Genomic DNA, 12,796 nt, shown 5'->3' with positions numbered 1-12,796 from the left:
CAAACCCCAAATGAATGTTGTTTTATGTGTAGTATAGGACAGCAAGAGAGAGTGTTTTCTGTTTTTTGTGTGTGTGTTTATGTGTGTCTCTGAGTTGACGTAGCCTTGCTTGTCTGGAATCTTCTTGCAACCTCTCTAGCTCCTAGATTAAGCCAATTAGAGAGTCTCTTAGAAGGGTTTAGGAAAAATAATCAGAGAGAGAGAGTTTGTTCATGCCTGTGTCAGACAATGAGAGGAAGACCCTCTTCTCCTTCTTTTTTTTGGGTTTCCTTTTTGTTTGTTTTTTTTTAGCTTGGAAGGTTGAGGCAACTAAAGTTAAGAGAATGCTGGTCCACAGCACAGCACTTGTCTTCTTAGTGTGTGTCACATTCTCTTTCTCTCTCACCTCGAGGCTATTTGTTGTTTGTTTATGCGCCTCTGCAATTTCTGCAATTCCACTCTTTCCTTAGCGAATGACTTTACCAAGAATTGCATCTTCTTTTCTTTCAACCTTTTATCTCTTGCTGTGCTACAATGACATTGTTACTTTAGTCACTAAGGAAAGAGAGAGAGCCTGATATTGACACTCTTTATCTTTTTCGTCTTTCCACTAATTTCTCCATGGAGCAATTCTATGTTCCATATATGGTCCACAGGCCATTCCAGGCCAATCTTATTAGCTATTACCTTTGTCAAAATTGATTGAACCTCGGAGAGTATAGAAAATAATAATAATAATAATAATAATAATAATAATAATAATAATAATAATAATTCTCCTTGCACCAAGTGGTCAACGAAGTCATTGGAAACAAAAAAAGAGAATATTCAACTTTTTTCTCCAATTTTAATTGCTCTATCATTTTCTTCCTCCATCTTGTGGAACAAAACCTCTTCTGATCATGAATCAATGAGACTAACAAGTGAAATTTGTTTTATATGTGATCTATTCACACTATGTCTTGTTCCAATAAAAAGATAGCACACGCCTTTTGGAGAGAACAATTTGGAAAGACTCCAAGTGAGAAAATATCACACATATAGAGCATTACCCAAATGTTTAAGTTTATAGTTAATTTGGACTCAATTATATTAACCCTACTCTTGAAAATATTATCTAATGGGCAACTTCAATACATAACTAATCATTTCATTCACATGTGAATATTTCAACGATTCTTTCTCTTAGGGGAATAATAATCCAATCTAGGCCTATATAAAGGTACCATAAACTTGATTACCAAGTAAAACATTTTAGAAAATATGTTAATTGATAAATCACCGTCTTTGGATTCTAATTTGATTAGGAAAATTTATAAAATTAAGAAAAGAACAAACTAAAATTTTTAATTTAAAATTACATAAAATATACAAAATTAGCGCCCGCTCAATCAACAAATCCACATCATTTTCCTTGGGTTAGAGAAACCTCGTCCTTGAAATTTGGTGGCAATTTTCCACAATCTATTGGAATCCTGAATAATCATATTCATAATTTCTTTAGTTATTCTTTTATATGCATTAAAAAAAATAGCTCCTTAGCTATAAAACACCAATAAAAACTTATGCATAGCAAATTTGAAAATTCTTCTTCAATTCACAATATAATATAAACAGTGTGTCATGTAGAATAAATTACCGTTGCCTATACAACTTTGTTAAAAAAAAAGGTTTAATCTCATCCTTTCATCTCTTTAATGAACTGAGTCTTGCTCCATAATCCCAGACGCATTCAAATCTTGACTCCCATTCTCACAAAAATATGAACCAGCATGATTCAATGTTATATGTCGATTGATGAACTATTAAAAATCACATCTTTCCAAGTGAAATCATCCACCTTCACCACAATTGTTCTCTTTGGAACTTCAACGAACAATATGAGGTTATTTGAGTCAATATATGTTTGTGAATTGTTCATGTCTAAATGAACATTGTTAGGACTCTCATTGAACACTTGGTGTATATATCCCCATTGTATGGTTCCTAGATTACACAAAGAAATTACCTCGAACATATCTTCATCATCATCATCTGAGTACTCATCATAGATAAATGGCAATTCAGAATCAATGGATGACTCTGTTAATGCGTTCATCCTTCTCTTCAACCTTGAAATCCTTCTTCCCCTCCATGTAATCCAAATCCCAATGGCTAAGGCAATGAGATGCTTTGATAATGCACCTCTAGTTGCACATCACACTCATACACGTCATCTACAGCAGCATGTCTTCCCCTCATGTTTTCCACTTTGCGTCATGTTGGAACCTAGTCTCGCTCTAATACCAATTGTTGCAGCGTAGGCATGTAGGAACTCAAAATTCTTTTACAAACCCAGTTATAAAAGTACTTAACAGGGAAGTGAACAAGGAAAAAGCGAGTGTCCCCTCAAAATTTTAAAAATCCAACAAAGTATTTCATTTTTGTTTTACAGATTTTAGGCCTATATAAAGGGAGGCACCAGAAACGTGATTGCCTAGTAAAAAGTATTGTAGAAGAGATCCTAACGGACACTTACTACATTTGGACCTTAATTTGATGAGGAAAGGATTAAAACAACTTAAATTTAAGGAAATAATAACCTAAAATTAATATAAAATTATTAAAATTGCATAAAATATTAAAGAAATTATTGTATGCTAGATCAACCAACTTGGATTAAAAAAAAAATCATGAATTTGAGGTACCACTAGATCAGGCTAGACCATTGAAGTTGAGGCTTTGGCAGCGAGACGAGTTCTGAAGTTTGCAAAAGAAATATGGGTGGACCAAGTCATTCTAGAAGGTGATTCTGAAATTCTCATCAAAGTTCTCAAGTCAAGCAGTAGCTCTCTGTCTTCTTATGGCCATATTGCACAGGACATGCAGTATCTTGCCTCATCTTTTTCAAAAATGTGTTTCTCTCATGTTCGTAGGTATTGTAATTCTGTAACTCACTCGCTTGTGAGAAGAGTAGTTTAGTCTACATTTCTTAGTTTGGATGAAGAATATACCAGCGGATGTTAGACATGTACTTTAGGCTGATTTAAATAGTCTTACTTAATAATCCACGCTGCATTTCTTTTATTAAAAAAAAAAAAAAAAACTAGATCGGGCTAGACAATCTTGAAACATATTTGAGTATGGAGATAAGAGGTTGAAACATATTTGAGTATGGAGATAAGAGGTTTTATAATTAAGTAAAGATTTTGTAGTATTTGAAAAAAACAAAAGATTTATGCAATTTAACATGTATCATTATCAAGATAAGAGAAATATTAAGTCAATAACATTTTCGCAACACTATCACTGCACATTCTTAGTACGATAATCACTCCACAAGTATAAGTACTTGTGGGGTGTAGGGGGTAAGGGTTGGGGTTCAAGTCTCCAGGAGGGAGTTTCACACATATATACACTTAGATTATGCTAAAGTAGAATTTCTTTCTTGTATATAAAAAAAAAACAAAAATTTTATAACACTTTCACAACAAATCTTAAATAACAAGTTTTTATTGACTATTATGAGTGGACAAAAAAGTAATTTAAGTTCTGGATGGAAAATTTCTTATCAAGATAATATTAGCAGATAATGTATCAAGTTTAGTTGGAGTAATGCTACAATTTGTATTTATTTTTTTTAGTATTGTTACAGTTACAAATTATTTTGTAATATTTTTGCAAACTGTTGTTGTAGTAAATTTTTATTGGTTATCATCTGGACCCATTATTGCCATCACTTTTTCACTTACTGATTACCAATTACCATATCAGTAGTTTGTAAAAAAAAAAAAAAAAATTGTAACTCTAGCATTTTTCATTTTTTTAATAACTAAATAATTTGAAATTGCCAATTTTTTACCAAGAGCCTTTATCCACTAGCAAGTCCTAGTGTTTCTAATAGAGGTATCTTGAATTCAATTCTCCCACATTTGTTGTTGTAAATATCAACAACAACAAAAAAAATTGCCAATTTTTTTAATCCACCCATATCTTCTTGGATCAAGTCCGGCCGGTTGCACACTTGCTTGGGTTTACTAATAGCCCCATATAAAAATTAATATTTGTGTTGTGAAATGATAGAAATATATAAAACAAAGTAAAAGAAACAAGAAATATATATTGATAAACTCTTATATTCAAGTGGTCATCTACAATTCTTTTGATCTCTCTTCGATGTGTACAATAACAGTAAATAAATCCCACATATATATAGGACTTTAAAATGCTTGTAGAGTTTATGGGATAAGGTTGTAATAATGAATATAATTATGGATATACATCTCCCCTATAGACTTTACATATTTCAGTCTTTACACATCCCAAATAACCTTTTAATTTTCCAAACTTTATACATTCTAATCAGACTTTATTTTTAACACTCTCCCTTGGATGACTACTTTCTAAGAATATGCCTCGTTAAAACCTTGCCAAATAAAAACCCTGGGGGAAAAAAATTTGGCTAAGGAAAAAGAGTATAATATTCTTATATATCTTTTAGTGCCTTAGGATTGCCTCATTAAAACCTTGCAAAGGAAAATCCAATGGGAAAAAACCTTAGCGAAGGAAAAAGAGTACAATTAGCACACATCCTTTAGAAACTTTACTCCCCTTTATGAGTATATCGAATATCCTTAAGTCGACGCATACCAATGTTGTGCACCATCTTCTTAAAATTCGCAGTTGCTAATGGCTTAGTGAACATATCTGTCAAATTATCACATGATTGTATCTGCTTGACATCAATATTGCTACTCTTCTGGAGCTTATATGCATAAAAGAATTTGGTGCAATATGCTTGTTTCTATCACCCTTGATATATTCTGCCCTAATTTGAGTGATACAAGTGGCATTATCTTCGTATAATATTGTTGGACCTTTTATGATTGATGATAATCCACGGTTCTTACGAATATGTTGAATTACCGATCTCAACCAAATACATTCACGACTTGCTTCATGAATTGCGATAATCTCTGCATAATTTGAGAAAGTAGCAGAAATTGTTTGCTTAATAGATCTCCATGAAATAGCAGTATTTCCATAAGTAAATAAATATCCTGTTTGTGATCGGTCTTTGTGTGGATCAGAAAGATAACCTGCATCAGCATATCCAACTACTGTGGTTTTGATCCATGTGGATAAAATAATCCCAAATCAGTAGTCCCATGAAGATAATGTAAAATATGTTTAATTCCATTCCAATGTCTTCGAGTTGGTGCAGAACTATACCTTGCTAGTAAGTTAACTGCAAATGCTATATCAGGTTGTGTGTAATTTGCAAAATACATCAAAGCACCAATTGCACTAAGATATGGTACTTCAGGACCAAGAATTTCTTCATCATCTTCTTGTAGTCGAAACGGATCTTTCTTGACATCAAGTGACCGACCCACCATTGGAGTACTCAAAGGATGAGTTTTATCCATGTAAAATTGCTTCAGGACTTTTTCTGTGTACGTTGATTGATGAACAAGAATTCAATTTGGAAGATATTCAATTTGTAGGCCAAGACAAAATTTTGTCTGGCCAAGACAAAATTTTGTCTTACCAAGATCTTTCATCTCAAATTCATTCTTTAAACAATTTACTGTTTTTGTTAACTCTTCTGAAGTCCCTACAAGATTTAAATCATTAACATATACTGCAACAATAGCAAGTCCGGATTTTGGTTTTTTGATAAAAACACATGAACAAATTGGATTATTCTCAAATCCTTCTTTCAAAAGATATTCACTAAGGCGATTATGCCACATGCGTCTGAATTGCTTTAACCCATATAAGGATCTTTGTAGCTTGATAGAATACATACTTCGAGATGTAGGATTATATGTTTCAAGCATTTTATATCCTTCAGGGATTTTCATGTAAATATCATTATATATGATCCATACAGATACGCTGTAACAACATCCATTAATTGCATATCCAAATTTTCTTTTGCCACCAAACTGATCAAAAATCTGAATGTAATTACGTCGATTACATTAGCATATGTTTTTTCATAATCAATACCAGGTCTCTGCGAGAAACCTTGTGCTACAAGTCGTGCTTTGTACCTTATAATTTCATTTTTCTTATTTCGTTTACGTACAAATACCCATTTTTATCCAACAAGCATTACACCTTTAGATGTTCGGACTATAGGTCCAAAAACTTCTTTACTTAGTGAATTTAATTCTGCTTGAATCGCCTCTTTCCACATTGGCCAATCATTTCTACTTTGATATTCATCAACGATTTGTGGTTCATATTCATTATCATTATTTCTGATAATATCAAGGGCAACTTTATATGAAAATATGTTGTCAACAACAATTTTATTTCTATCCCATATTTCTCCTGTATGTATATAATGTATTGAGATCTCGTTATTTTCAGGTACCTGACCCTCTTCAGGGGATAACTCTTCAAGATGTTTATTTTGAGGAGATTTTTGTTCATAAGTTTTGGATAGATCAATTATTTCTGTGACCTGTTTCCTGAGTATAGCCTCTTTATAGGTTGCAACTTATTTTTCTTGTACTTTTCTCTTTTGGGGAATTTTATTTTTAACACCGATAGGTCTTCCACGCTTCAAGTGTGGTTTTGACTCATTTGTTGCTGTATTAACTGATTGTCCTACAGGGACTTCAATCCGTGCTGGAGTATTAGCAGCTAGAATGTGAGATTTCACTATTTTCTTATTGTTGGTGAATACATTTGGTAATTGTTTTGTAATTTCTTGCAAATGAATAATCCTTTGAACTTCCAGTTCACATTGATTTGTACAAGGATCAAGATGAGATAACGTTTGAAACATTCCAAGTAATCTCACGTCATGCTTCAGGCAACGACTTTTCTCCCCCTAATGGTGGGAAGATTGTTTTATTAAAATGACAATCCTCAAAACGTGTCTTAAAAACATCACCAGTTAGAGGTTCAAGATATCTAATGATAGATGGGGAATCAAAGCCCGTATAAATTTCAAGTCTACGTTGAGGACCCATCTTAGTGTGTTGTGGAGGTGCAATAGGTACATATACAGCACAACCAAATGTGCGCAAGTGAAAAATATTTGGTTGTTGGCCAAGTACAAGTTGCAATGGTGAAAATTTATGATAAGCAGTTGGCCTAATAAAAAAATCTTCTAGTTCTTTAAGGGATGTCCGTGGAGTTTTCAATAATTCGACGTATCATTATTGATCCTGGATGTCCAAGACGATCATGCCAAAACATAAAAACCTTTGGGTCTGAACACTTCTGGTGTATTGCAACATTTGTTTCAACTGTTCTCATTGTAGTATAATATAACCCAGAAGAGAAAATAGACAGTTTTTCTAATATGAGCTTCTGGCATGATACTATTGAAGTAATATAAAGAAATTCTTCACTACCTTCGTTATTGGTTTCAATATAATAACCATTATAATGTATATCCTTAAAGCTGAGTAAATTTCTGCTTGATTTAGAAGAATACAAAACATCATCAATACAAAATTTTGTGCCCTTTGGCAACATGATAATCACTTTTCCAGAGCCTTCAATTAAGTTTGATGAACCTGATATGGTATTGACATTGGCTTTGTATAATTTTAAAATTTGAAAATATTTTTTATCTTTAAGGATCTTATGAGTTGTTGCATTGTCTGCTTAGACAAAAATCTTTTCTAGTCATCTTGGAATTAATTTTACTAGTAGGACCCATGCATCTTCATTTATGCAAAACATAAATTAACTTTATTACTTAAACGTAAATAAAACATAGTAAAGTAAACATACTTATTACAATGCAATAATATAATAAAAGAAAACAATTAATATGTATGGAGATTTCATCACTAATCAAATTATCAATTTTTCATCAACATCATATCAAGATGGGTCTTATTCACTCCATTTGAAAAAATCAAGATAATTGATAGGATCTTCAAGATCATTATGATTAGCAAAGTTCGTTTCAAATCCCTTTTTCATTTTCTTTTATGGAGGCTTGGTACAAATCTACCAAATGTTTAGGAGTACTATAGGTACTTTGACCAATGACCTTCCATACCACACCAATAACACTTAATTTCATGGTCTTTCAATGGTTTTCACACAACAACTCATTATTTTGTTCAGCCATTAGAAGATTAAACATTAGTTCATAACACTTTATGAACATATCCATTCGATATTGCTACTACTGAGCACATTCGAAACATGATATATGTGTCTTCTATTATATAATTTTAATTGTGGGCTAATTTTAAAGTGCTAGATTAACTCACTTGCACCTTTAGTTTATTGCAACTTTAGTCATACTGAGCTTTTAGGATGATCAAGTTCTTCTAGAACTTGTAATTCTCCAAAGAGGTCTTTTATATTAAAGTACTTAGTTTTTATGTAAATAATAACAAATAAAACTTATTGCTTTTGAAAGATCCTTCTAGGATACTCTGTTGCCATAATAATATTTTCAGGATGTATTACATCAACATAGATCTCATCAAGATTCATTGCTTCTAGATGAATCTTAGTATCAAGGATCCATGATAAGGAATTATTGCCTAAGATGTCAAGGGCAACAAATTTAAGCTTTGTAAGATTTGACATCTATATCAAATATATAATTACAAAAGAAATTAAATAACTAATTTTTTTTTCATACACAATTTTAATGAAACAATACTACACATACATATTCAAAATTTGATTGTAATGAAACAATACTTACATATTTAAAGTTTTATCAAAACACATTACATATAACTATAGGTATGATTGAGTTGTTTTATCACTAATCATTTTAACAACATATTTTTAATCAATTAAACGTGAATCTCATAGCAATTTACAACAATAGGATAACGTGAATCTCATAAAATTTTTAATCAATTAAAAATCACTAAAATTATGAGCATAAAACGTAAATACAAACAAATAGGATAATTACTAATTTCTTAAAAGAAAACTTACAGTGAGTTGAGAGAACTACACAAATAATCTTTGATGTTTGGAGAACAATTGGATTACAACTTCCTTTTGAAATTGGGTAGAGACGTGTGCTGATAACGTGTTGTGAAATGATAGAAATATATAAAACAAAGTAAAAGAAACAAGAAATATATATTGATAAACTCTTATATTCAAGTGGTCATCCACAATTCTTTTGATCTCTTTTCGATGTGTACAATAACAGTAAAGAAATTCCACATATATATAGGACCTTAGAATGCTTGTAGAGTTTATGAGATAAAGTTGTAATAATGAGTATAATTATGGACATACATCTCCCCTATAGACTTTACATATTTCAGTCTTTACACATCCCAAATAACCTTTTCATTTTCCAAACTTTATACATTCCAATCAGACTTTATTTCTAACAATTTGATATATATATATATATATATATTTTTTTTTTTACTAGTGGTGGGGTTTTTTGCTTTATGTACATAGTCTTTAATTCTTTATACAATATCTCACAATTCTACAACCATTTTGTTAATTTATTTAAAGCTTGACCATTATCAAAATTAGTTGATATCTCGCATGATCTGCAGTGCAATTTGATAAATTTTGTAAGAAATAATTTTCGACCCATTGATTTCATGAATACCATTATTGTTAATCATACTTAATCAATGAGGTTTTCTACTAAAACTAAATTCTAACTAAATACACTCGGTTGGGGGGGGGGGGGAATTCCTCTAATTCATGCAACCAAGAAATGTGACTAGATCATAGTGAAATTGTCACCTACAAACATGTTGGTTCCTAGGTGTCTTTCTTATATTATTTATGTTTTACATATCAATTGGCTATAAAAACTTCTAGAATTTCATGATATTACAATAGAAAATATTAATGCCATAGTGATGCAATAATATCACAATTTAACCTCCAAATTTTAATTGACCTAAAAGTAGCCAAAAATAAATACTTACCAAGTATACGCATCATATAGAAAACCAAAAATTTAAATTGGCACATAATATGAAAAAATAAGCCTAAATAAATTACAATGCTACATAAGTAAAACTGTATACATAAAATCTAAAAAAAATATGTAAGACGAACGTAATATTTTGAAAATTAACATACTACTCAGAAAGAAAACAAAGATATTGTGAGCAAATTATGGAAGTTTAACTTTTAAGTCCAATGGAAATGGGGATTTATATTGGACAAATGTGGGGGACAAATAATATTTGCCCAATTCATTGAATTTGTCTCTAGCGATTCTGCATTAAAATTAGTCTTATGCAGAAAATTGAAAAGTGTTTTTNTGTCACCTACAAACATGTTGGTTCCTAGGTGTCTTTCTTATATTATTTATGTTTTACATATCAATTGGCTATAAAAACTTCTAGAATTTCATGATATTACAATAGAAAATATTAATGCCATAGTGATGCAATAATATCACAATTTAACCTCCAAATTTTAATTGACCTAAAAGTAGCCAAAAATAAATACTTACCAAGTATACGCATCATATAGAAAACCAAAAATTTAAATTGGCACATAATATGAAAAAATAAGCCTAAATAAATTACAATGCTACATAAGTAAAACTGTATACATAAAATCTAAAAAAAATATGTAAGACGAACGTAATATTTTGAAAATTAACATACTACTCAGAAAGAAAACAAAGATATTGTGAGCAAATTATGGAAGTTTAACTTTTAAGTCCAATGGAAATGGGGATTTATATTGGACAAATGTGGGGGACAAATAATATTTGCCCAATTCATTGAATTTGTCTCTAGCGATTCTGCATTAAAATTAGTCTTATGCAGAAAATTGAAAAGTGTTTTTTGTGGGGGAAAAAGGGCCCAGTCCAACATAATGGGCCGAGAGCACATATGAGAGCTATTTTGCGATCGAGAAGAAGGAGATGGTAAGGGCAGGGCCCATCTGGAAGTGGGACCCTCAGAAGGAAGAATGATTACAATCCGAAGAGGATATCTCCTGTCCGAAGAGGTTGTAATCCTCTGATGCAAATATTATAAATCAATTGAGTGTGTAAAAGGTCAAAATGACCTTTCGAGGACTTCACCTGATCAAGATAAGCTCTGAGTATGCTGGAAAACGATAAGGATGGAGAAATATCTAAAGGGAAAGCTGCTACCACCGTATTTAATACTCTGCAGCAACTTTTCTGGCTGCATTTATGTGGAGAAGACCCCTGAACAGTGCATCCTAACCTACCACCACTCACACAGAGCTAAAGAAGATGCTTGACGTGACACGTACTCAAGTAAACTCATGGATGAGGAATAAGTGGACGATGGAGATGAAGAGAAGGGGGGTTATATAAAGGAAAGAGGCTCCTAACGAAAAGGGGGGAGGAAAAAAGAAAATAGAAGAAAAGAGAACAAGACTGTAACCCTAAGATCTTTGTTCATCAGATAATCAATAATATAGCTCTTCGGATATTCACTCTTTACGTGTAGTTTCATGTTAGCTTGTGCTTGAAAGTTGTAATTCGTTGTTGTTAATCCCATACTTAACCTAGCTCTTTCACCCATACTTTACAAATTAATTGTTTTGGGTTTGGGCCACAAATCCCAACCTTACATTTTTGATTCCTACATTTCATATGACTTTTTATATCCATCAGTATCAATTTAAAGCATGTAAAGTTATAAATATATACAAATTCTTTGAATTTTATTCCTACATTTCCCACGACTTTTTAAATCCGTCCGTATCAATTCAAAACATATAAAATTATAAATGTATACAAATTTTTTGAATTTTATTAATATATTGAAATAAATGCATTTGTCATTATTTAATAGTTTGACATAAATGCTAAATTTAGATGAGGTGGAAAACTAAATGAAAAAGATGTCATACAATATGCTACTTGATAGAACCTTACTCTTTCCCACATGAGGTCTCACATCAATATATATTGATGTGGAGACAAATAATATTTGTCCAATTCATTGAATTCGACTCTTGCAATTATGCATTGAAATTAGTCTTATGTAGAAAATTGAAAAGTTTTTTTGATTCCTACCTTTCCCATGGCTTTTTAGATCCATCCGTTTCAATTCAAAGCATGTAAGTTATAAATGTATACAAATTCTTTGAATTTTATTCCTACATTTCTCATGAATTTTTAAATCAATCCTTATCAATTCAAAGCATGTAAAGTTAAAAATGTATACAGATTCTTTGAATTTTATTAATACATTTGAATAAATACATTTGCCATTAGATAATAGTTTGACATAAATGCTAAATTTAGATGAGGTGGAAGCCTAAATGAGAAGGATGTCATACAATGTGTCACTTGGCAAAACCTCATGCTTTCTCACATAATGTCTATACTTTTATATATATATATATATATTGATGATTGATGTGGAACAAATAATATTTGTCCAATTCATTGAATTCGACTCTTGCAATTATGCATTGAAATTAGTCTTATGTAGAAAATTGAAAAGTTTTTTGATTCCTACCTTTCCCGTGACTTTCTAGATCCATCTGTTTCAATTCAAACCATGTAAGTTATAAATGGATACAAATTCTTTGAATTTTATTCCTACATTTCCTATGACTTTTTAAATCCATCCCTATCAATTCAAAGTATGTAAAGTTATAAATGTATACAAATTCTTTGAATTTTATTAATACATTTGAATAAATGCATTTGCCATTAAATTCAAAGAATCTGTATACATTTTTAACTTTACATGCTTTGAATTGAAAGGACTGATTTAAAAATTCATGAGAAATGTAGGAATAAAATTCAAAAAATTTATCTATACATTAATTTTACATGCTTTAAATTGAAACAGATGGATCTAAAAAGTCATAGAAAAGAAAGAAATCAAAAAAACTTTTCAATTTT

This window comes from Quercus suber, unplaced genomic scaffold (genome assembly GCF_002906115.3).
Source record: "Quercus suber isolate HL8 unplaced genomic scaffold, Cork oak 2.0 scaffold_722, whole genome shotgun sequence".
Lineage (NCBI taxonomy): Eukaryota > Viridiplantae > Streptophyta > Magnoliopsida > Fagales > Fagaceae > Quercus > Quercus suber.
Note: the sequence above shows the minus strand (reverse complement) of the source record.